The following is a 27,323-nucleotide window of genomic DNA, read 5'->3' as shown; positions in this document are numbered from 1 at the left end:
GTGAAGTCAGTCCTGACTGGGCTATCTGATAATGCTAGGGAAGCTGGATTCAGTTTTTGTTTTTCTTTCTCTCTGAAAAAAAACTGAGTTAAGGAAACTCTCTCTGTCTGGCACTATGTTGACTTGGGGCAGGAAGTTGCTTGTTTGGAGAGAGAACCATTCCTCCTACCCTTCTAAATTCAGATTGTGTTTCATTCTGCATGCCATATGAGTATCTCAGGATTATTTCCAGAGGTTGGAGTTTTTAAAAGGATGTTCTATTTTATGGATAGTTACTAGTTGAACTTTCTTAGTTGGGCCCAAGACTTCTCACTCTAAAATCTTGCTGATGGCATTCCCATAGAAGAAGTGATTTTATTTACACAAGCACATTACATGAAACCATTGGTGGATGAGTATTCATACTTCACATAGGATTCATGTTATGTGTAGGCAATGGGTACCTTGATCTTGCGACTGTTACCTTTCTCTAAATGCATACTGTAGCTGACTTTTCTGATGTGATACTCAATTTTAAATTTTAATGAAAAGTCAACTGAGATTATTAAGCTGAGAATAAATTAGCTCTTCTTTCTATTTTAACTCTATATTGAATTTGTCTAAGAAAAAAATTTGATTAAGTAGACAGAGTTGGAGTTGACTGCCATTTAAAATATCTTTTGTAAAAAAACACTCCTGCTTATACCTTTTTTCCACCCTTTTGGAAGGTACTCTTTAATCTCATGCCTATGAGATTTTAATTGTAGAACTATTTTCTTTACAATGAAAAGATAGTTCAAATTTAGATAAATGTTAGACTAAAGCTCAAACAAAACATAATAAATTATACAGGATAAGAAGAAAGATAGAAGAGTAAATGACATTCTAAAATACTCTATAAGAGTGAGAAGTGCATTTTCTTCTCATGTGTGAGTGCGATGATATTCTACATTTTATTTACTATTCAGACTTTTTTATTGTCTTCCTTGACCTTTCTCTTAATTTTGTCAATTAATGTTTACATCTCTTAGGAATCAATACAACTGCTTATGGCCAAAAATGCCATCAAGTTTACCTTTATACCGATTAATTTCACTTTTTCACCATCTTTTGCTTATAAGTCCTATAGAAACTAAAAACATATTAATTTTGTTTTAATGAACATAAGCATTCTGCTAGAAGTAGTTTTTTTTACTGAATTCAAGGCCCATTTTTCCTACTTGGTGGAACTGTCATTGTACATATATATCACCATAGTGTATATTTGAAAAAGTATGGGTTTGAACAAAGCATTGGTCTGCTATTCACAATTTCTTCCTTTAAATTTTATTTATTTGTTTCTTGGCTTGCTTATTTACTGAAAGTACTAAAATTTGACTAGTATCCCTCAAGAGCAATGAAATACCAGGAATAATCATTATAAAACTTTGCGTATGTATTTTTATTTAATATTTCTTCTTCTTTCTGTCTTTTCAGATGAGATCAAAATGTGATCTAAATGTACCAATGATAACTTTATTATCATTTTGAAATGTGCCCTGTGGTCATGTTTGTTTAATGTATTTCATTTGCCAAATTTCAGGATATCATTCTTGGTAATTCCTCATGTAAGACTTTTTAGTATCTCATAAATGGTTCCCTAAAATTATGTGAAATATTTTGTCTGTTAATGTCATATGCTGTTGTCTGTTGCTATAACTAAATACTAGGACTGGGTAATATTTAAAGTAAAGAAACGTATTTCTTACTTTTCTGAAGGCTGGAAAATACATGGTATAGGGGTTATGCCTGGTGAAGGACCTTTTGCTAGTAAGGCATCTCTTCAGTCTCAAGGCAGTATAGGCATCACATGGTTAGGGAACTTAGTGTGATAGTTCACGGTCTTATTCTCCTCTTACAAAGCTACTAATGTCCCACCCTCATAAACTTATTTAATTCTAATTCCCTCCCAAAGTCCCCAGCTTTAATTACTGTAGTCAGATTTCCCACCCTCTTGATACTATTAAAATGGCGATTCAGTTTTAACATGAATTTTCAAAAGGGACAAACAGTTAAATTATATAGCATTTAGCAATGTATTTTTGGTAGAAAAATGTGAAGAATATTTAGAATGCCACAATTAATTTTCAAATAACTACACTGTACCTCAAGGCATAACAGCCCCTAAAGTAATATTAAATATTAATTTATTTAGATGTGCTTTGTCTGGCTCATCTTCTGCAATACATGAATCTGCAACATATTATGTCATTGACAACTAAGGCTATGAATGATTACCCATGTTAAGGGTCAAGATATTTGAGCATAAGTTCTAGCTTTTTTTTTTTTTTTTTGACACAGAGTCTCGCTCTTTCGCCCAGGCTGGAGTGCAGTGGCGCGATCTCAGCTCACTGTAAGCTCCGCCTCCCGGGATCACACCATTCTCCTGCCTCAGCCTCCCGAGTAGCTGGGACTACAGACGCAGCGCCCGCCACCATGCCTGGCTAATTTTTTTGTATTTTTAGTAGAGACAGGGTTCCACCATGTTAGCCAGGATCTCCTGACCTCGTGATCCACCCGCCTCGGCCTCCCAAAGTGCTGGGATTACAGGCGTGAGCCACCTCACCCAGCCAAGTTATAGCTTTCTTAATTTCCTTGGTTTTATTTTTAATTTTAATGCTTATAAAGGTGTTGTTACGAATGCTTGACAGAAATAACTCGGACAAATTGAGGGTTCTGTGAGCTCTTATAAACAAACAACTGGAAAAATGAACACAGAGTAAATTAGTAGAGTAACAGAGAAAGTAAGCCTACTTACCCACTGCAACCTCGAGATAGCTCAGTGTAGATCTTTCAGGTAAACACAATGGTAGATACCGCCTCGGTATTCTTTACTTCTCTTTTTGTTGGGAGATTTTGTACTTATTTGACCATAGTTTTTAGGTCTTTGGAAACTTTACCTGCACAAAGGTAGAAACAGCCGCACTTATTTGAGACATTATTTTACTCCTTATTCAAAAGAAAGTCCACAGTCCATAATTTCAATTTTATACTTGTCAGTAGCATAGTTTATCACACCTACTTCTCTTTTTATTTTTCATATCTAGCAAAACTCTCAAACTAGATAAATCTATCTATTGCATTTCCCATCTATTACATTCAGAACTAAGATAACTGTGCCCTACTGGAAAAGGTCACACAAAAGTACAGATTGGTTCCACTTTAGATTTATGATTACCAAGCACAAATGCAATCTCAACATGACCCAAAATTTGATCTATATTTCTCTGATCTGTTTGCTCTATCACATTCCACAGGTATTTCAGACTTTTACAACTCTTTTAAAAATCTTGACTTCTCCAATTGCCTAGTTTATTTCAGTAGGTTATCTTTTCCTATCTAAGATTCATCTCTGTTGCTTGGATTCCATTCTCTACCTCTTCATGACCTTTACAGCATTGATTTTTTTTTTTTTTTTTTTTTTGAGACGGAGTCTCGCTCTGTCGCCCAGGCTGGAGTGCAGTGGCCCGATCTCAGCTCACTGCAAGCTCCGCCTCCCGGGTTCACGCCATTCTCCTGCCTCAGCCTCCTGTGTAGCTGGGACTACAGGCGCCGCCACCTCGCCCGGCTAGTTTTTTGTATTTTTTAGTAGAGACAGGGTTTCACCGTGTTAGCCAGGATGGTCTCGATCTCCTGACCTCGTGATCCGCCTGTCTCGGCCTCCCAAAGTGCTGGGATTACAGGCTTGAGCCACCGCGCCCGGCCTACAGCATTGATTATTCATGCTTCTTTACATGTTTAACCTTTCTCAACGTTTATCCTTTCTCATAAAGGATCCCTTCGCCCCACTTTCTGCTCAATCACTACTACACTTCTCTCTCCGTTTCTAGTTAACCTTTGTGAAACATTATCTGCACCGTCTTTGTTATCTCATCTCCATCTCGGGTAGAAGACCAAGCTCTGTGGACTCAGTTAATCTGTACAAAGGGTCCTCTCTAAATGTAGTTAAACATTTTTCAATCCTTAGCTTTTGGAGTTCTCAGTAGCATTCAAGATTGTAAACTATTTTAGAAAGACTCATAGTTTGCAATCAATGACCAATACTGGTTTTTTTTTCCTCTCTGCTATTTTTTCTGGTTAAAATTCCTCAAAGCTCAGGCCTAGCCTCTCTCTTCTTCTCACACTGTAAGCAACGTCATACATTGTTGGCTTTAAATATCATTCATTTTATGGTGTATGGTAAACAAAACCTCTCCTCTATTCCACTCATTTTTCATCTATACTTAGATATTTCAAAGATATGTTGATGTCATTATCCTCAAACTTAATCAATAGGCTTACATATCAAATGTGATATTATTCCAACGTCAGCATCTCTTGTACGGTTGAATTATATAATCAGATACAGAAACCAGAAAGCTATGAGCTATTCAACTACTTTCTCACTCAAGTTATATAATACAGTATTAAAACTTTACTGAGTCCCTCTCGAATGTACTAAATTTTATTCATCCAAGTTTCCCCGTTGCAGGCCAAACCACTATCATCTCTCATCTGGACTACTCAATAGCTTTGCATGAATCACCTTCCAACCCACTCTTTTTATTGCAGCCAGTAAAAATTCAAAAACACAGACATTATCATCTGTTTACTCCAAAGCCTTTCTATTGTATTTAGAATAAAGCCTTTTTTTTTTTTTAAGAAAAAATATAAGACTTTATTTTCTGATTCTCTGCTTTTACATCAAATGGTGCTGCCACCTGCTTCCCGGCACCACTGTGTTTCCTTCAGTTTCTCCCAAATGTGTCACTCTTTTTCTAATGCACTAATATGCTGATACACCTAGTCAACCTTTTCATGTGCTTTTGCCTCTGGGTGGAGCACTATTCACCCTCCTCTAAAGCACACTCAGTTTTACTTGGTAGTACATCATTCCTCAAGGCTCTGCTTAACTGTGACTTCTGCCATGTTCTCACTTCCCAGACTAGTTAAATCCTTCGCTGTGTGCTTTGAGACTATCTACTTTCATAGTGTCTGAGCTAATTCTGACAAAATTAATCTTATTGAGTAAAGGCCTATGATTAAAAATAAGTTAGACAGAAAACATATGATCATCTCAGTAGACACAGAAAAAACATTTGACAAAATCCAGCATCCCTTTATGATTAAAAAAAAAAAAAAAAAAAAAAACCCTCAGCAAAATTGGCATAGAAGGGATATACCTCAATGAAAAAAAAGCCATCTGATAGAGTTTGGCTCTGTGTCCCCACCCAAATCTCATCTCAAACTGTAATCCTCATGTATTGAAGGAGGAACCTAGTGGGAAGTGATTGGATCATGGAAGCAGTTTCCCCCATACTGTTCTCATGATTGTGAATGAGCTCTTATGAGATCTGATGGTTTTATAAGTGGCAGTTTTCCGTGCTTTCTCGCTCTGTCTCTCTCTCGCTCTTTCTCAATGTCTGAATCTCACCTGCCACCATGTAAGATATACCTTGCTTCCCCTTAGGCTTCTGTCATGATTGTAAGTTTCCTGAGGCTTCCTCAGTTATGTGGAACTGTGAGCCAATTAAACATTTTTCCTCCTCAAATTACCCAGTCTAGGGTATTTCTTTATAGCAGTGTGAAAACAAAACTAATACAAGAAAGTTGTGCTGTAGAGAGTGGGGCACTGCTATAAAGACAATCTAAAAATATGGATGCAACTTTGGAACTAGGTAACAGGTAGAGGTTGAAACAGTTTGGAGGGCTCAGATGAAGACAGGAAGATGTAAGAAAGTTTGGAAATTCCTGTAGACTTTTTGAATGGTTTTAACCAAAATACTGATAATAATGTGAGCAATAAAGTCCAGGCTGAGGTACACTCAGATGGAGATGAAGAATTTATTGGGAAATGGAGCAAAGGTCACTCTTGCTATGCTTCAGCAAAGAGACTGGTGGCATTGACCTAGGAGCTCAAGATCTGTGGAACTCTGTACTTGAGAGAGAGATCTGAAATTGGAATTTATGTTTTAAAAGGGAAGCAAAAAAAAAAAAAAAAGCTTCTGCATAGGAAGAAAAATAATAATAATCAACAGACTAAACAGACAACCCACAAAGTGAGAGAAAATAGTAACAAACTAAGCATCTGACAAAACACTAATATCAGAATCTTCAAGAAACTCAAATAAGCAAGAAGAAAACAATAACCCCATATAAAAATGGGCACAGGACGTGAATAGACATTCCTCAAAAGAAGATATACAAATGCCCAACAAACATATGAATAAATGCTCAAGATCACTAATGACTGGGGAAATGCAAATTAAAATCTCAGTGAGATACCACCGTCTCCTCCAAGAATGTCTATGATTAAAATAATATCAAAAAAAATAGATGTGGGTGTGGTGAAAAGGGAACACTTTTTTACTACTGCTGGCAATGTAAACTAGCACAACCACAATGGAAAACAGTATGGAGATTCCTTAAAGAACTAAAAGTAGAACTACCATTCAATCAAGCAATCAAAATACTGGGTATCTACCCAGAGGAAAATAAGTCATTATATAAAAAGGACACTTCCACATGCATGTTCATAGCAGCACAATTCACAGTTGCAAAAATATGGAAGTAGCCTAAATGCCCAGTGACCAATGAGTGGCTAAAGAAAATGTGATATATATGTATATATATCATATATATGTGTGTATATATATATGTGTGTATGTGTATATATACATATATCTTCACCATGGAATACTACTCAGCAATAAAAGGACTGAAATAATGGCATGTGAAGTAACCTGGTTGGAGTTGGAGACCGTTATTCTAAGTGAAGTAACTCAAGAATGGAAAATTAAACATTGCATGTTCTCATTTATAAGTGGGAGCTATAAGGATGCAAAGGCATAAAAATGATATAATGTACTCTGGGGTACCGGGAGGAAGGGTAGGAGTGGGGTTAGGGATAAAAGACTACACATTGGTTACAGTGTACACTGCTCAGGTGATGGGTGCACCAAATTCAGGAATCATCACTAAAGAACATATTCATGCAACCAAAAACCTCCTGTTCCCCAAAAGCTACTGAAATAAAATAAAATAAGGTTGAGAGTTGCTACAATATTTTTTCATGTAAATTACCAGTTAAATTTAACAGCCACTGAATGGGAGGGAAATCTGTATACCTAGTAAGTCTAGAAACTTCTGAACCAATATCTGTGGTGTAACTGATTTATTATTTTCTTTTACAGTAATACAAAGGCTGATATGAACCTGAGTTCTTCCCAAAGGAAGAAAACCTCAAGTACTAGAGCCCCAATTTAGGTCTATATTTTTTTTCTAATTTGTCCACCAACATTTCTCCAAAAATGAGGATGTTCTCATTTTCTCCACATCCTTCCCATTATGTACTTGCAGCTCTCCAATGATGATTATTATACTAACCTATTCATGGAAATGCTTTCATCTATTTTTTCTAATGGAAGCATACTCCCATTTTTCCATTTATTTTTTTCTACTTTCATCCAAGACATAAGTTATCCACCCTCTCCCACATCCCATTATTCAATATTTGACCTTAAATATCTCCGCAATGACTGACAGCTAACACTAAGACATCAGGTGCAATACTGAAATTTTTTTCTTAAGAAAAAGATCTTGAAAAATCTTACCATACCTTTGAATATTTCTGTGTCTTTGAATATTCTTTGCCTTAACTCCCTGTAGGACTAGAAACTCCTAACTCCAAATTTCCATATAAAATGTGCATTCTCAAGATTGTGAACATTAAGCAGAATATATACTTTATAATTTGACCTCTGTTATTTAGGGAAGTGTTCACATTTTTAAATATGTAAAACCAAGTGGAAATGTGAATGCAGGAGTATACCAACACTAATAAAATACTACTTCTTCTCAATACAAAATTTCTCAACATTTTTCTGGAAACTGTTCTTTGGAAACCCTACCGTAAGCCCTCAATCCTTTTTTTTTTTTTTTTTTTTTTTAAAAAATTTTAATGAAAGACCTTGGCTTTACTTAAAGTTACTTAATGCTAGGAAAATAATGCCTTTGTTGTTCCAAACTTTTTATATAAGGAAAGTATAAAATGCATCTTTTGTTGCCTACATAATTGAAGGGTGCTTTTGAAATGAACTCTTGACAGTTTAAACTTCTAAACTTTAACATTTGTTCAGAATTTAAAAATATGAATATAGTGACATGTAAACTCATTGTTCATAGAACGGTATATTAACTGTAACTGACCCAAAGCAATAACATATGTCTAACAAACCGAACTATATTAGCAGCTGAGTTAAATGAAATGTAAAATGTTTTTCTTTAAAAAGGGCAAGTTCTCAAAAATATGAGAAAAATAGGATTTCAATATTTCCCAATACTCTTATTTTTAAGTTTTTCCCTCTTTCTTCATCAATGTCTTGGGCACTTTATTTCACACTTCTAAGTGAAATTTTAAAATTTGCATCATGTTCAGTAAAGTGCACTAGTTACAGGGATACCAGATAATGTATTTTTTTAAGGAGTATACATTTATCATCAGTACCCAGATCAAAAACAGGCTTCAAAATCTTTCATTTCATTCACTGAAATAGCTTAATATTGAATGTGTTAGTCTTTCTTTGTGCAACCTCCTTTAATTTTTTGCTAGGCCATCTGTTTTTCTTATTTTTGCCTATATTATCCCCAGTCTAGAATTTTCTAACTTACTCCTTCATTTGACTTACTAATTAAAACACACACTCACATACAAGCATGCACAGTAATATAGTAAATACGTAAAAGAATGGGGGCAAAGGCTAAAAGATAAATGGCTGTAGAGATAAGCATTAGAAATATACCAGTATGTGGGCTGGGCTCGGTGGCTCATGCCTATAATCCCAGCACTTTGGGAGGCTGAGGCGGGTGGATCACCTGAGGTCAGGAGTTCGAGACCAGCCTGACCAATATGGTGAAATCCCATCTTTACTAAAAATATAAAAATTAGCCAGGCATGGTGGCATGTACCTGCGAGTCCCAGCTACTGACACAGGAGAATTGCTTGAATCTGGGTGGCGGAGGTTGCACTGAGCCGAGATTACACCACTGCACTCCAGCCTGGGCAACAGACCAAGACTCCGTCTCAAAAAAAAAGAGAAAGAAAAAGAAATATACCAGTATGATAGAGATCTGTATTAATGTGCTAGTTAAAGCCATAAATAATTCTTCTTTTCACTTAATTGATAATTTTTTCCCTGTTACCTGTTTTAGCAATTTATTTTGCATTATGTTTAGTGGCATTATTTTTAAAATCATTTTGTGGTCTTAGACATAAAACTCTGAGTATTTATTTGTACTTAGTACACAATACATTAAAGCCATAAAGAAATATTTCTCTCTTAGACACTGGATATTAGGGGATAGCTCAACGACCTAGTTGCACATACAGATGTTTCTCATTCACTGACGATCTCTGATGAACAGCTCTTTAATTCAATATATACTAATTGAAAATAGCCTTTTTCGCTATAGTTTTTAAGACATTGCCAACTGGGTAAATTCACTCCTATCAATTGTGGTTAATTAATCCTAAAAAGTGGCAGAAATAGCAGCATATTAGCCTATATATAGAAAAGAAAAATCTTGCAGACAACAGTGAAAAATTTAGAAATGTGAACAAAATTATTTTTTCTTACCATACTTCTATTAAAATCTATTGAAGAATATATATTATGACACAGTGAGATGGCAGCCAACTATAAGCCAAGGAGAGAGACCTCACCAGACACCAATCCTATGGACACCTTGACCTTAGACTTCTAGCCTCCAGAAGTATAAGAAAATAAATTTCTGTTTTTTAGGTCATGCGCACACACATACGTGTGTATAAATATATAAATTTACATATATAATGTATAAAATATATACAAATATATAATATGTATAAAATATATATGTCACCTTTCAAGAAGTCTCATTGATTTTCTTAACACTATAGCATTAAGAGTTTCTTTTAGTTTAAAGTTGTTTTGTTTTGTTTCAGAGTAAAAACAGAGGCACTAAATTTCCAGTGAAAGTGTTTTTAAGCCAACAGCATGGGTTGAAAGGAGTGGAAAGGAAAATCTGAGTAGATAGAAAACTTCATCTTTCCATTCAACATGTCTTACGAGAATCTGCTAAGACACATAATGTATGACAATTCACTGTAGAAAGGAAAATGAAAGAATCTCAATAAAAAAATTTCAGATCTATCCTCAAACCATCAAAGAGAAATTTAGCTAAATCATTCCACTTGGGAGACTCCACTTCATATTTTACAACTCATTTAACTCCAACAATCTTTATCATCTAAAAGTGTTCCTTTTGTGTCATAAATGACCTAGGATGCAAGCAAATAAGCATTCATGAGAGAAGATAATGCATCCCACAGTTTCTCATTGGGAAGGTAATATTGAATTTTGCAAAGTCTTAAGATGAATGCTCAAGAGCTAGAAAGGGGCAGTAAAGAAGATGGGTGAGGAGTAAGTTAGGTATTTGGAAAGAGGCTGCACAGTCATTCCGGATTTGGGCTAGAATTTTCTTTGTTCTGATGGTAGGGGCACTGTCGTCATTTCCTATGGCTGCCGGTACAAATTATGGCAAACTTGGTGACTTAATAAATCACACATTTATTCTCTTAACACTCTAAAGGCCAGAATGTAAAATCGTTACACTGTGCAGATATCAAGATATACACAGTACCACACGCCTCTTGAATCCTTTAGGGAAGAATCTGATCCCTGCTTTTCCCAGCAGCTGGTGGCTGCCATCGTTCCTTGACTTGTGGCCCTGTAATTCCCTCCCCTGTCTAAGTGGTCACATTGCTTCTTCACTTCTGCCTGCATCAAATTCCCTTACAAGGACCTTATGATTGCATTAAGGCCCTACTTGATAACGCAGAATTGCCCCATCTCAAGATTCTTAAATCACATCTGCAAAGACCTTTTCTAAATATAGGGTGAAATGGCCAGGCGCGGTGGCTCACGCGTGTAATCCCAGCACTTTGGGAGGCCGAGGCACGTGGATCACGAGGTCAGGAGATCGAGACCATCCTGGCTAACACAGTGAAACCCCCTCTCTACTAACAACACAAAAAAATTAGCTGGGCGTGGTGGCGGGCGCCTGTAGTCCCAGCTACTGGGGAGGCTGAGGCAGGAGAATGGTGTGAACCCGGGAGGTGGAGCTTGCAGTGAGCCGAGATCCGGCCACTGTACTCCAGCCTGGGCAACAGAGCGAAACTCTGTCTCAAAATAAATAAATAAATAAATATGGGGTGAAATGTATAATTCAAGGGCATTAGGAGATAACAGATCTTTTAAGGGGAATTAACTAGCCTACCACAGATGGGGATAAGGCAAGAGGTTGAAAGGTAAAGGTTTCAAGGTCACAGGTGATACATGAATGACCCCTGTACTAAGGAAATACAGGACATTTTTAGAGTATGGAAGTTATATTCATGGAGAATTTGAGACTAAGGACACATAGAATCCTGCCTTTACCTTGGGTTTGCTATAGAAATAAAAATTTATCCACTTAAAGTTATCAGCAGATAGAAATAACATTTCGTATTTCATACACTTATAATGTTTGGCATATATTTTTTAATCCAAATTCTTCTGTTTAGAAATTCTTTGAGGAACCAAGAAAAATAAAAGCCCCATTTTGCAAAGAGAACAAATAAGGCTCTCAGAACTTAACTAATGTGCTAAAAACCAGTCAGCCAGTAAAACTTGGCCAAGTCCACTGATTCAATGCCTCCCCCTCTAGCATATACAATTTTAATATATCTCAGATTTTTCTACCTTCTCACACATTGTCGGGTCTCTGAGAAATGAAGTATCACAAATGATCTGCCTAAAATCAAAGCCGTAACCCTGTGATTTCAAAACACAAAGAGAATGCTGCCGATCATCTGTGAGTTCCAGAGTTAGAGGCATTCAAATCTTTCAATTTCATGAGAATGACTCCACATTCTGTCGTTTAGATAATTAAGCTTTTCTCAAAGGTAAGAAAGCAAGTCCACACCTGTAGAGGGAGGATAGGATTTGACAGTGGAGCTGCTGGTTCCTATTTCTCAGGACACAGCACACTCACTTTACATGTTTCCGACCCTTTCATGAAAGCACACATAAACCTTATACAAATGTCATGCTTTCTGAAAAGTAAGGATTATTTTAAAGGTAAAGAATAGAATCCTGAATTTCCTATCTCATTTGAGTAAAATGCTGCCTCCAATTAAAGAAACTATTAAAATTTGAAGGAATATGGAAAACACGGGGAATAAGTCACCATATATGTGCAAAATGCCATCTCTCCTTAACATATTTAGGCTCTTGTCTTTAAGCATTTTCTTTCTATCTAGTAACTTAGAAATTGAAAGCACAATAGCACAGTGGACATGGTTGTTAATGTGTTATTCTTCTATCATTTTCTGTAACTGATTAACGGGAGAAGAGTAAAAGGTTAATTTTCTAATTACATACTCGCCCAAGGTAAATTATGTACGTTATCATGTTCATTGACACAGTATAATGGGCATTTTATGGAAAAATGATTTTCTCTGAAGCTACGAACAATCAACAGTATATTTTTAGGAAGCAATAGCAGGCAAGCCAGTGAAAAGACCTGCCTCCACCAAAAAATTTGTGCGCGAGCAGGTTTTGCCTTCAAAGCAAATTGTGGTGATTCCAAATCATTCAGTCCAGCCAAGTGAGTCAAGTATAGGTTGCAGAATTGGACCTGATTTTGACTCCTGACTTTTTCCATTTATTAATCACATGACATAAATATATTTTGTATGTCTAAGCATTGACAAATTCATTGATAAGTGGAAATAATTATTGTGAGAACATAATTACATGCAGAAACACAGTGATGTATGTATAGCAAGTAATGTATAGCAAGTGTCTGTCACACATACTCTCAATACATTATAACTGCGATCATGAGTCATGAGAGAAGTTGAAATTAGGAAGTGAATTGTGGTGTTAAGTACATCCTTAATTAGAAGTGTCTGTGTAAATAGAATCTTCCCAGATCATGTCCCCATTTAGTTTTCTTTTTGTGAGGAAAGAGTATTGGAGATAGATATAGATTCCTGTGATATTTTTATTACTTTACTGAAATAGAACTGATGTTCACAAATGCTTATATTTAATGTATACATTTTTATAAGTTTGTACTTATGTCTACATTTGCGCTATGAACACCATAATCAAGGTACTAAACCTATGCATCACCTCCAAAAATTTCCCTGTGTTCGCACGCGCGCGTGTGTGTGTGTGTACTTTTCTTGAATTTTGCTTTTGTGGTTAGAACACCTAACATGAGGTCTATCCTCTTATATTTTAAAGCACACAACACCATACTAGCTATAGGTATGATGTTGTGTAGCAGATTTCTAGAACTTATTCATCTTGCATAACTGAAACTTTATACCCACTATGTAGCAATTTCCTATTTTCTTCTCTCCCCAGCTCTTGGCAACCACCATTTTATTTGCTCCCTCTATGAGTTTGACTATTTTAAGTACCTCATAAAAGTGGAAAGGCTTGTTGACATTGGTCTTGGCAATGATTTCTTAGATTTTACACCAAAAGCACAGGCAAAAAAACCAAAAATAGACAAGTACGACTACACCCAACTAAAAAGCTCCTGCACAGCAATCAATACATTGAAAAAGCAATCTACAGAATGGGAAAACATATTTGCAAACCATCTATTTGATAAGGGGTTATTATTTAAAATATATAATAAACTCCCATGACTCAATAGCAAAACAAACAAACAAAAAACCGTAAAACCAAGAACCTCTGCTTTTTAAAAACGGGGCAAAGGATGTGAATAGAAATTTCTCTAAAAAAGACACATAAGGTTGGGCATGGTGACTCATGCCTGTAATTGCAGCACTTTGGGAGGTCGAGGCAGGAGGATCACCTGAGGCAAGGAGTTCAAGACCAGCCTGGCCAACATGGTGAAACCCTGTCTCTACTAAAAATATGAAAATTAGCTAGGCATGGTGGCAGGCACCTGTAATACCAGCTACTCTGGAGGCTGAGTTAGGAGAATCATGAACCTGGGAGGCGGAGGTTGCAGTGAGCTGAGACCGTGCCATTACACTCCAGCCTGGGCAACAAGAATGAAACTCCATCCCAAGAAAAGACATACAAATGTCCAACAAGTATATGAGAGGCTGTTCAACATCATTATCCATCAGTGAAATGCAAATTAAAGCCACAATGAGATATCACCTCCTACCTGTTAGCGTGACTATTACCAAGAAGATAAGAGATAAGTGTTGGTGAGCATGTGGAGAAATCAAAACCTTGATATACACTGTTGAGGGGAATGTAGAATGGTGTAGGCGCTATGGAAGACAGTACAAATGTGCCTCAAATAATTGAACATAGAAATATCATATGGTCCAATACTACTTTGGGGTATAAATCTAAAATAATTGGAATCAGGATATTGAAGAGATATTTACCCCCTATGTTCATTGAGCATTATTCACAATATTCAAGATATGAAAACAGCCCAAATGCCCATCTTCATATAAAGGGAGAAAGAAAACCTGGTGTGTGTAAATACAATGGAATATTATTCAACCTTATAAAAGAGAAAAATCCTCCCATTTGTGACAACAGGAATGAACCTGCAGAACACTACGCTAAATGAAGTGAATCAGTCACAGAAGGAAAATACTGCATGAATCCATTTATATGAGGTATTTAAAATAAACTGATAGAAGAGAATAGAATGAGCTCACAGCATTTATATGAAAAACAGAATCATTAGGATAAAGTATTTGGACCTTCAGATCAATTAGTTTGTAAACCTCAGGCAGACTCCCAAGTCTCTTTAGGATCCATCCTCTGGTGCATCCACTCAGACTTTCTGGGGAGTAGTCATGTTTAAAAGAACATAAATGAGGACAACTTAAATAAGTTTATTACAGAGAAGCTCAAGAAGTTTGGTGAAAGAAAGCCCAAGACCAAAAGTGAAGTCCCAGTGTTTTAGGCCCATTTTTGAACCCTTTCTAGCACAAAACAACCACACTAATGGATTTCACACATTTCAAATATTGTTCCAGCTTCATTCCACTTTTATTATTAACCTTTTTTTTTTTTTTTTGAGACAGAGTCTTGCTCTGTCGCCCAGGCTGGAGTGCAGTGGCTGGATCTCAGCTCACTGCAAGCTCCGCCTCCTGAGTTCATGCCATTCTCCTGCCTCAGCCTCCCAAGTAGCTGGGACTACAGGTGCCCACCACCTTACCCGGCTAATTTTTTGTATTTTTTAGTAGAGACGGGGTTTCACCGTGTTAGCCAGCATGGTCCGATCTCCTGACCTCGTGATCCGCCCATCTCGGCCTCCCAAAGTGCTGGGATTACAGGCTTGAGCCACCGCGCCCGGCCTATTATTAACCTTAATATGTGATTTAGGGCATTTTTTATTTAACATTGTCAATGAAAAATGATAAACTAGGGAAAAAGTTGCTTGTCCATTTTATGAATATTTTCCTATTTCCTGAAAAAAATTTTTTATAGCATGTTGTCTTGTATATTTACACAGAATAGATTCACCTTTAACAAAACAATGGAAGGTGGTGACAATAGTGTGAGATTTAGAATAAGACCTGGGTTCAAATATTACTTTCTCTGTAAATTTGGGCAATGGCTTAATCTCTCTGAATCACAGAGAGGTTTCCTTACTTGTAAAATGAAGATAACAGCAATACTGGAGGGTTGTTAGGATGATTAAATATTAACATCAGCGAAAATCCTGGCTCAATCCCCGACCAATTGGAACCACTGAACCAATAGATTTTTGAGTAAATTAATAAATTATTTTAATCACCTTCTATTTACATTTTTGGTGAGAACCTCTTTCCTTAGGTTTATGAAGATAGACAAACACGTAACACCTGAGTGGACAGATAAAGATTCACAGAAGTTGATGTGGGTTGGCTCTGTGTCCCCACCCAAATCTCATCTTGAATTGTACTCCCATAATTCCCATGTGTTGTGGGGAGGGGAACCCAGTGGGAGATAATTTGAATCATGAGGGTAGTTTCCCCTATATGGTTCTCGTGGTAGTGAATAAGTTCCACAAGATCTGATGGTTTTATCAGGGGTTTCTGCTTTTGCATATCCCTCATCTTTTCTTGCCACCACCATGTACGAAGTGCCTTTCAACTCCCGCCATGATTCTGAGGTCTCCCCAGGCATTTGGAAATATAAGTCCAATTAAACCTCTTTTTCTTCCCATTCTCTGGTATGTCTTTATCAGTAGCGTGAAACAGACTAATAGGGAAGTTCACTGATTATACATTTTCACAGCCAGGAGGAGGAAGACACCATAGGCCAGGCATATACAAGGCTTGCACTAGGGAACAATGTGAGCAACCATGGGCTGTAGGAAACAGGCTATGTAGTATTAAGAGACTGAGGTGTCCCTGGTTTTTATGAGAGTGTATTATTGTCATATTTGAATAATTTCTCAGGCTGGAAGGGAACCCTTTCAGGGATGAGCAGGAACTATACCTCCTCCATTTGAGAAAAAGGGTTGTTTGGCTAGGGTACCTTATTTACAGGAACAGAATGAAGAGAGAATTTTCAGGGTAGGCAATTTGAGGTCATCCTTATTTCTCCAGATGGAAAAGGAACATACACTATTGAGCCTTAGTTTTAGGCCTTACAGTACAGTAACAAAGCTTAATCTCCCTGTGATCATTTTATCCCCCTTTTTCCTTGAAAGGAAAAAATGAAAACACTATCAGGATATTTATATTTTTCAAAATGTCTAACAGTCACATAGGTGGTATTATAATCAATCTGATGATAATTTTAGGCCCAAAAGGATGAGGAGAAGAGAAGAATTATTCAAACCAGAGACGTCTTGGAAACCATCTGGAAAGCTGCATTAAATGATGGTGCTGACTCTATTGATCTAGTTTTGAATTAATATTACAGGCTTAGTAGTAAATGGGTAGGGGAAAAGCAGATAAATGGCAATGTTGGTGCAATTTAATTATTGGCTTGCTAAATTAAGGTAATTTTTCCCCTAAATCTTAAAAAAGTAATAAATGTATTTTCAAACAATCAAGAATAACAGAATAGTAAAAAAGCAAAACAAAACAAAACAAAAATACTATCTGCTGATGACCAGCAGACCCCATTACATCCAATGCACATGGACCTTCACCTTTTGCCCTTTTGTCTGAAATTGACCTGGTCTATTTTCTTCAACTACATGGTTAGAAATTTCATCAAAAAATCTCATTTAATTCACCTACATATTTCATTTCTAGACTTACATTTTGCCTAATATTTTGCAGTTATGAATATTATAGGCAGTAATTGTTTTAGATCAAACTTCTTATTTTGACAATTCTTCTTTTTAACTCCAAGATCTCCCATCATTAGTTAAGCAGCAGGAACTATTTTATTTCTGCCTAGGTTTAAGAGTATGAAAAAGAGAAATAACAGAGTTCAGTTTCAGGCTTTTGTAGACTTTGTAGAATCTATAGGAAGAAAAAAGGGTCCAGTATTTATAGGTTAAGAGTTACAGAGCTAATTCCAACTCAAAAACCTTACACTGCTGCTTGCTAGAGTGAGAAATAGTAGGCATGTGTTTAGATTAAAAACTGTCTGGATTTCTGAGAAAGTGTCCTATGCGTACTTCTACTCCTATTTCCTACCTCTACCCCCGTCGAGGAGCTGTGTTTAAATATAGTTTATATCTGATATAAAGAATATGTGCATTTGAAACGCAGAAGACGCTTAGACCACTGACATCAGTCAAGGACAACACTGAACAATGGTAACAACCTTCTGAGTAACATCTCAAAAGAGTCCAGGATGAACAGGTAACACCAGGTGATACAGGATGTCCTTTCCCCAATTTATGGACAACGCAAGCATTGCCTTCCTCTACTTTTATTTGGTGTACAAGTAAAAGTCAAAAGGAAGCAGCAAACACTGAATTGACTCAATTAAAATCAAGAATCAAGCTCATAAACTCAGGAAAGACACAATTCATCTTGAATCTTCCAGGTTAGGTTGCTTTCACTGAGTAAAAATGAAAGTTTAATTTTACTAAATTGTTTCAAATAGTTATTTTGTAGAACTTCTTAATGACGACTCCATGGATAATGTCATTTCTAAAATATTGTATTTTATCTTAAAGTTAATAAAAACACAACACAAAACAAAGAAGCACCCCACATGTGAAATAGTTTCTCTTAAATATGGCGCTATACCCTGTATTTGATGTTTTCTCCTTAGATAGTCCACAATTTTCTCAATAACAATTACTTTGTGAGTCAGCTCATGATGATGCAGGCTGCTAGTTCTTCCTGGCTTTGAGATAAATGAAAATGTATCTGAGCGAGCATCCAAAAGTCTTCCCAAATCACAACAACATACAATGGCAAATGATAACACTAGGCAATGAGCCCTTTAATATGCCAGACACATTTGAAGTACTCTTGGTTAATCTTCATAATAATACGATGAAATAAATATTATTTTGTCCTTTTACAGATGAATAAAGTGAGGCAACACATTATTCATTAACTTGCTAAACAGTCAGTCTGGCTCTTGAACATAGTTTCTTAATCCCTAAACCATACTATCTCTTCAGTTCAACACACATCCTAATTGCCATCAATTAAAAACCCTGAGTTGTATTTAATAGATTCCAGCTGGTAACTGACCACACCTAAGGGATATATTATATAATTTAATTCATCAGCTGAAGTGAAATGACTTTTTAAAGAATAATATGAAAATTATTAGGAATGTTTCCTAATCATTGTAAAATCACTAATACTAATTTTATATTAGAATCTGAGACCCAGTGAAAATATGGTGACTATGCCCATGCAATTTAGCAGGGATCACATTAATCCCTAATCTCTTGATTTTTGCTACAATAAATTTTCTGCCAACAGCTATTATTATCTGCAAAGATATTAAGGTTGAATAAAATGTTTTGTTTGCCTTTATAGACATCAAAATCCAGATGAAAAGAAGAACATATACACAAAGAATATCAGTAAACTGCTATGTGTAATAAATCCATTCAGAATTATATATATAATATATATAATAGATATATATTAGATACATTATTATATATTATATATTAGATATATATTAGATATTAGATATATAAGAGATATATATAATTAGAAATCCATTCAGAATTTTATGTGTGTGTGTGTGTGTATGTATATATGTATATATATATATGTGTGTGTGTGTGTGTGTGTATATATATATATAGGAGAGTTGTTAGATTTGAGTTGATATAATGAAAAAAAAAACAACCTGGATTATGGTAGAAACAGTGTAATAGCTCCTTACCAGCCAACTCATTTGCACTGGATGTGCTCTAGCCAAATCAGTTGCAGAATAATTGGAATATTTATTTAAGATGGCCATCTGTAGATTGTACTGAACAGTTCTCCCATTACTGCTGTTGCCTTAGTTACTATTTTCACCAGCATGTTTTATTTTAAGACAGTCTCCATCTTCACATATTTTTGTTTTCTAAAATTCACTTAGAGACGATGCCCGCTTTAGATGCAATGTGTTCATGAAGACTGGATCTTAAAGTGGATCAGTCAGGCAAAATCTGGAGTGCATAGGCTTGGACTGTGGTTAGACTCATCTGTTCAAAAACTGATGAAAGTTACTGAACAAAGCAGTAGACATTACAAGAAGTGTAGTACAGGCTATTAGGAACTTTTGATCCAACAGAATAGTTAAATAAACAACTGCTTACATTTATATTTGAGAGTCAACCTATGTCTATTCTTTTATAACAGATTTTTGCTGTTTTCATAGTTCCTATACCAGGTTGAAAAACTAATATGGGATAGGATTTTATCCTCTTGCAACTATAATATTGCAGTCTCACTATTCTTCTAGAAGATAGAAATTATTGCTTGCAAATGACAGAAAAAATCTAATTTATAGAAGTGAGCTTAACTGATACCACATGGAGCTGAGATCAGTCCAAATTACCAACCAACAGAATTTTGAGCAAATCAACATTTATGATTTTCAGCCAAAAAGGTTGGAGTAGAAAGAACACTCAAAGAAGTAAAAGAAACATCCTAATTAGCATCCCCCTAAAAAGCAAAAAAAAAAAGAACAAAATAAGTGCAAAATAGTTTGGTAGAAATAAAATTTCTAATACATAGAAATAAGTGGAATAAATGTAAAAAACTCAAACAATCTAGCTAGAGTCATGATGAATATCTCAGTAAATGTAATTATTTGTGAAATATCAAAATAATTACATTCAAAATTATTTTGATATTTCACAAATAATTACATTCAAAATTAGGAACATGACAAAGATGCTTCCTAATACTTGGGCCATTCCTAAAATGAAGAGAAACAGAAAGGAAGGATATAAAATGATGAATCAAATCAAATTACAGTAAGCCTTCTCTCGATATGAGGTCAGATCCCAAGAAATTCTTGGACAACAGAGTGAGACCCTGTCCCTCTAAAAAAATAAATAAAATTTAAAAAGATACCACTCTTGGCCGGGCGTGGTGGCTCATGCCTGTAATCGCAGCACTTTTAGAGGCCGAGGCAGGCGGATCATGACGTCAGGAGATTAAGACCATCCTGGCTAACACGGTGAAACCCCATCTCTACTAAAAATACAAAAAATTAACCGGGCATGGTGGCGGGTGACTGTAGTCCCAGCTACTCGGTAGACTGAAGCAGGAGAATGGTATGAACCCAGGAGGCGGAGCTTGCAGTGAGCTGAGATTGTGCGACTGCACTCCAGTCTGGGCGACAGAGCCAGGCTCCATCTCAAAATAAAATAAAATAAAACTAAGAGAAAATATGTAATATGGTGGGGAACTTGAAGGCAAACATATTTATTTTCCTAACACTGTAGTAGGTATATAGTACCCTCCACTATTTTCAGTTATTTTCTTTAGCCAGATCCATAAGGAGATTATATTTTCTTGATTATGTAATTTTTTGGCCAATGAAATACTAGCAGTAATGATTTGTACCATTTCTAAGGTGAATTATGTGAGATCTGGTGTGTGCTTCTCTATGTCCTTTCCCCTACCATTATAAATACTGAAACTTACTGGAGACACAGCAATATAATAAGTCAATGGAGGCTCTATATGTCTGTGCCTTCAAGAAACTATAGTAAACAGAGCTAAACATTATATGAGAAAATATATAATGTTATTCTTAGGCATGGAGAGTTTGATTCCTTTGTTATCGCAACAAATAAACCAATTTTATTCTAATCTACTGTCATGGTGAACACGATCATTAGAATGTTTCCAAGCCTATTTTATACACTTACACTTCTCACTGAATGATGCATAGGCCAAGACTTCTCTTCATCTGTGAAATATTTTCTCTAATTCACTTCAAATTCAGCCCACTACAGTCACCATAACAACCAAGACCTTACACCAAACAATGAGAACTCCCTGGAATCAGGGGGAGGGAGAAAGAGCACACTTTTCTTTAGAAGTCTCACCACCATATTTAGTTTCCTAAAGGAGGAAGATTAGCCCTATATTAGCCCTGTATGAACACATATAGGTGAATTCTTGAGTTCTCTGAATCCTAGCAATTGAGATACATAAATCCTACATGACAAAGAATGGAAAAGTAAAGACTGTGTTTGTACCATCCTTTATTAATTCCAAAGGGGGTTAGAAAGCAATAATGAACACAAAATATATCCATATTACATTTGTTTTTAAGTAGATAATTCAATTTGAAAAAAAAATGTATTCTGGTAGCCTTTGACTAATAAAACTGAAGGGTGCAGGAGAATCATATCAGTCTGGCTTAAGATTTCTATATCTTTAAGTCAGAAGAATGCAGTTAATTCCAATTCTGTGTGTGTGTATGTAGATAGATTCATATATATATAGGTATGACTATCTATAGATTCATATATATATGAATCCCACATATATATGATACACACACACACACACACACATATGTATACAGAGAGAGAGAGAGAGGGATTAAGAGAGCTACGTTTTCTAAAACAGGGATAGTTTATAAGAGCCCAGCCACTGACTAGCATGTTTAATTCAATATGACTGTTGCCTTTATAAGAAGATGTTTTAAAGGCAGTGGTAGAATGCCATGTGATGACAGAAGCAGAGATTAAAGTTATGAAGTTGTAAGCCAAAAATGCGATAGATTACTGGCAACAGCACAAACTGAAACTAACATTCCTGGTTACTGAGGAGTTTCCTAAAAAATGGAATTCACATATGAAATTAGTGCTTGAAAAATAAAATATATTAAGTAAATTTTCTGGGTTAATTTTAATTTTTTCCCTGCTCTGGTCCATAAGGACAAGTATATTATAGACCATACTAGATTTTATTACTTCCTTAATAAAGCAGTACATATGTAAAATTCTAATCCACACTGGTTTGTTATTATTTTCTTAAGTTACTTTTGTGCCTATTATTTATTGATTATCCACTGTGTGCTAGACATATAGGTGGGGAGAAGGGAATAAAAAATAGCCTAGTTATCGAAGAATCTTTAGCAAGAAGGTGTTAAGTGTTAATATATATTATTTCTAGGTGATTATTATTTTTTCAGTGTTCCACAGTTGTGACAATAACCTACTGTATATACATAATCCCTCTGGGTCGCTCCACATCATTCCCATGGGACTTGAGGGCCAAAGGGAATTCATTTGAGCACGAAGCTCATGCTTCCTGCTTCACTATGAATAATAAAGCTCATGGTCTCTGATCCAGGAGTTTCACATCTTCTGCCAGCATCCATGTTATTGTGAGGCTAATTTGTTAGCTTGGAAATAGGGAAAACTAAAAGAATTTTCACAGGTCCTGAGATAGAAAGGTAGAAGAAATTCATCTTAGATGCTTTGTAGCTTCTAAATGACCTAAAAACAGAAATTCATCAAAGTAAAAGTGAGAGTAGGTCTACGTTGTGCAAACTCATAACCTAATCGTATAATTACAAATTATTTACCTTAGGGAAAGTGAAGAATTTACACATAGACATAGACATAAAAATAATTTTATAATGGTTTTATAGCAGTATTTCAGATAGTTCTACTTTGATCAAGGGAGTCAGTAAGAAAATCCCTGGCTTAGGCAAATTGTGGTTCATTCAAGATCTGATACAGGCCACTCCCTAAGAGATTTCAATACTCCTACACAAGATATTATTATTTTTTTTTTAAGACAGAGCCTTGCTTTGTCACCCAGGCAGATAGCAGTGGCACGATCTCGGCTTACTGCAACCTCCACCTCCTGGATTCAAGCGATTCTCCTGCCTCAGCCTCCTGAGTAGCTCGGAATACAGGCGTGCACTACCATGCCTGGCTATCTCACAAAATATTCTTTCTCATACTACTGTTTCCAATATTTAATCCTAGTTCTTTAATCACTCATCACGCTGTCTCTATCATCTCAAGTTTCCCTTATGACCATATGCTTTAATTTAGTCTTGGTTATACAATGCACTCTCGTCCTTTTTAGGACTCAGTATTCTTTAAACTCTGAATTTGATACCACCACCAACAGAAAACATGATCAGTTTTAGTATTATAATCAGTTCATTTCCTCCACCACAGTGAATGATTAGAATAGTTGTTAGCTTCCTAAAACCAAAACTTTTATATTTGTAACAAATTGAAGAAAAAAAAATAACACAAGTTTAGATTCCTCCTTTCCTCAATATTTGGACCAAGAGATTCTCGTAATCTTAGTTTCTTCCCTCAAAACAAATGCATCTAGAAATAAATATAATTATTGTGACAAGTCGCTATAGTTCCTTAAGTTTTAGACTGACTCTTTCTGGATACATGCTGCAGGTTCTTCTTCTAGAGCATGCTAAAAATGATCAGGTTTCAAGCACTATTTCAGCAAGCCACACACTAGTGAAGGCAGATCACATTTGTGATGAGGATTTAGTTCTTTCTTGAATATCTTTCTTCAATAGCAGTCATTACATACAAAAGACTACTTGCTTGTAATTGAATCCCACCAGCCCTAACCCCTGCTTTGGCACATCTGAAAAATGGATTTCCTCTCTTTGTTTAATTTATTCCTTAATCCAACTCATTGTAAGAGAGAGTATGAGATGGGGGGAAGTATGGGTAGTTTATATGTTTATCTTAGAGAAGCAGTGTTTAAGCATGTATTTTATATTAAATTTTTTAAAAACAAACATCATTGCATAATAAAAATAATGAAGACTGTTAGGATTCTAAGGGTAGAGAGTTTTAAGAGAGCAGAATAAGCTTGGAAGAATCACTCTTAAAAATATGCCAGTCATTTCTAGAACAACTATATTTTGTAATGAACAATAATGAAAGCCTACTAAAGTAATAGCATTAATTTCCTCAGTAACACTCAGGGCTTAAGATCAGAGCATTGTAAAGAAAGAAACAGAGTGTCAAGTAAATTGAGAATTTTAAGGAAGAAGTAAGGTTGTTTTTCATTTTCTGCAATCCTTGACCAAGAATGGATAGTAAAATAAGTGAAAGAGGAGGAGAGATAATGATTTGAAGTAACTGGAACTGGTTAATTGAAGTTTACTGAGATATTTAAGATTTTGAACTATTGTAGACAAAATAGTTCTTCTCTTTATGGGAAGGTGTGAAGAACAATGTGAGATTTAAAAAGCAGAGTAACCATAGAGATGGCTGTCACTGCAGTTGCAAAAGTGAGTATGTGTCAGTGTTTCTGCATGTGCATGGAATGGGGGAAAGATAAAAACATATTTTTCTGGGTATAAAGATAGAATTCTTAATTTACTTTTTGTTTTGTTCTACCCTTGTCATAGTATCTAATCTATGAAATTAAGAGAATGAACAAAAGTCCCTTGCGAATTTTTGCATCTAGGCATTAGCTCTAATTTAATCTACTGAAAGAAGCCATAAAATGCAAGCGCTTGCTGGTGTCACCCAGGCGGTCCCTAGTGTTACTGTAGAAAGTTAGAAACTACACAAATACAACTCTTGCTTTCTGCAGCCAGGATAATCTGCAGTTTATATACATCTCTAGATGATCTGGAAATTTTAGAACTTCTATTGGATTAAAGTTGAGGATCTCGTGCTCTTGGAAAACTTGTAATCTATATCAAAGTCATTAACATAATAACAATTGTTTTGTATTGATTTGCTTACGGGACTTCATTAAATTATTCCACAAACCCTACAGCATTGCCCACAACATAAAAATCTCAGATTAATTACTCACTCAAGATTGCACAGTGATAGAGCCGTTTTTAAATTGAAAGGTCAATCAGTATTTATGCTCCTAATTACAACACTCTACTGTTTCAATCAACTTTACTATAGGATAAGAGCTGAGAGTCAGGAAATTTATTTTGAAGAAAGACCATCATCTCTATAGTCAGACAGATTAGCTCCAAATCCTAATTCCATTTATACTAACTGGGTCATCATAAGCAAGGTTACAAATTGATTCATCCTTTCATTGTTTATTTATTTCTTCACTCATTTATATAGCTATCCCATAATTCATATTGCTTGTGTAGATAATGATAGCTATTGAGCATCTACTCTTTACCAACACTAGGCTTAAACATTTTGAATATCAGTTGATTATCTCAGTTAACAACATGGGAATGCTGATAACTATTTTACAATGTTTTGTAAGGATTAAATAATCAAACATAAAAATGTAGCTAGTATTGTATCTAGCCTATAGCATACACTCAATAAAAGGTAAATATTTTTAAGTTATTATTATTACATGATACACTCATTAGCATTATACTGTGTATGTGATGAAATGACTAAAATAACATTTTTAAGTCTGCCTAGGAAATTTCTTTATTCTGACCTATTGGAAAGGAAGTAAGAGTATATAGAAATATAAATTGCCAGAAGAAAATCCCAAATAGAGGATGAAAATGTCCAAACTCAGTATACTTAGATTTAGCACAGATGAAAATTATTTTTCTCAAATCCAGAGGTATATGATATTATAAAATCATCTTTAAAACCAATAATCAAAGTTCCAGAAAATTTTCTATGGGAGAAGATTCAGTAGTGATAGAAATTAACAGTTTATGGAAAAAATTCATGTTAGGAGGTGAGTTCATCATAGAATATTTGAAAGCCCTTGAAAGCACATATTTTGTTTTTTCAGAAGTAAAATAAAGATTAATGAACAGCATATAAATATTAAATCATAAATTAAAAATACTGGCTATATTAAAACATTTCTGTGTAGCATCTCATATTAAAACTCTTCAAGGTATGTACCAAAGGGATATATATATATACACATATATATAACTATTTTCTTAAATATTCTTGATTGTGTAGTATCTCATTTACAGGATTAGTAAAAGTTTCAAATTTTTAAACTCAAATTCCCTTAGTTAACTCTATGTTGTTACTCGAAATGACTTTTTATTAGAGGATAGACTATCTAAATTCTCATGCATAGATTGCAATACTTCATGTAAATACCTTTATGAGCTATGCTACAAGGCTACAGTAACCAAAACAGCATGGTACTGATACCAAAACAGAGATATAGACCAGTGGAACAGAACAGAGCCCTCAGAAATACTACCACACATCTACAGCCACCTGATCTTTGACAAACCTGAGAAAAACAAGAAACGGGGAAAGGATTCCCTATTTAATAAATGGTGCTGGGAAAATTGGCTAGCCATAAGCAGAAAGCTGAAACTGGATCCTTTCCTTACTCCTTATACGAAAATTAATTCAAGATGGATTAGAGACTTAAATTTTAGACCTAAAACCATAAAAACCCTAGAAGAAAACCTAGGTAATACCATTCAGGACATAGGCATGGGCAAGGACTTCATGTCTAAAACACCAAAAGCAACAGCAGCAAAAGCCAAAATTGACAAATGGGATCTAATAAAACTAAAGAGCTGCACAGCAAAAGAAACTACCATCAGAGGGAACAGGCAACCTACAGAATGGGAGAAAATTTTTGTAATCTACTCATCTGACACAGGGCTAATATCCAGAACCTACAAAGAACTCAAACAAATTTACAAGAAAAAAACAACCCCATCAAAAAGTGGGCAAAGGATATGAACAGACAGTTCTCAAAGGAGACATTCATACAGCCAACAGACACATGAAAAAATGCTCATCATCACTGGCCATCAGAGAAATGCAAATCAAAACCACAATGAGATACCATCTCACACCAGTTAGAATGGCGATCATTAAAAAGTCAGGAAACAACAGGTGCTGGAGAGGGTGTGGAGAAATAGGAACACTTTTACACTGTTGGTGGGACTGTAAACTAGTTCAACCATTGTGGAAAA

General features: G+C 35.5%; 1 long non-coding RNA gene across 1 annotated transcript in view; it reads right to left on the bottom strand.

The window, feature by feature from the left end:
* The window catches only part of LOC123568777 (uncharacterized), a 486,926-nt gene that overhangs the window by 71,785 nt on the left and 387,818 nt on the right, over nucleotides 1-27,323 (bottom strand). The window contains exon 4 of the long non-coding RNA XR_010581240.2: nucleotides 2,777-2,918. This is a non-coding gene — a long non-coding RNA (uncharacterized lncRNA). The remainder of the gene's footprint in view (nucleotides 1-2,776; nucleotides 2,919-27,323) is intronic.

Source organism: Macaca fascicularis, chromosome 14, assembly GCF_037993035.2.
Source record: "Macaca fascicularis isolate 582-1 chromosome 14, T2T-MFA8v1.1".
NCBI classification, from domain to species: Eukaryota; Metazoa; Chordata; class Mammalia; order Primates; family Cercopithecidae; genus Macaca; species Macaca fascicularis.
Note: the sequence above shows the minus strand (reverse complement) of the source record. Positions and strands in the feature narration are given on the sequence as shown.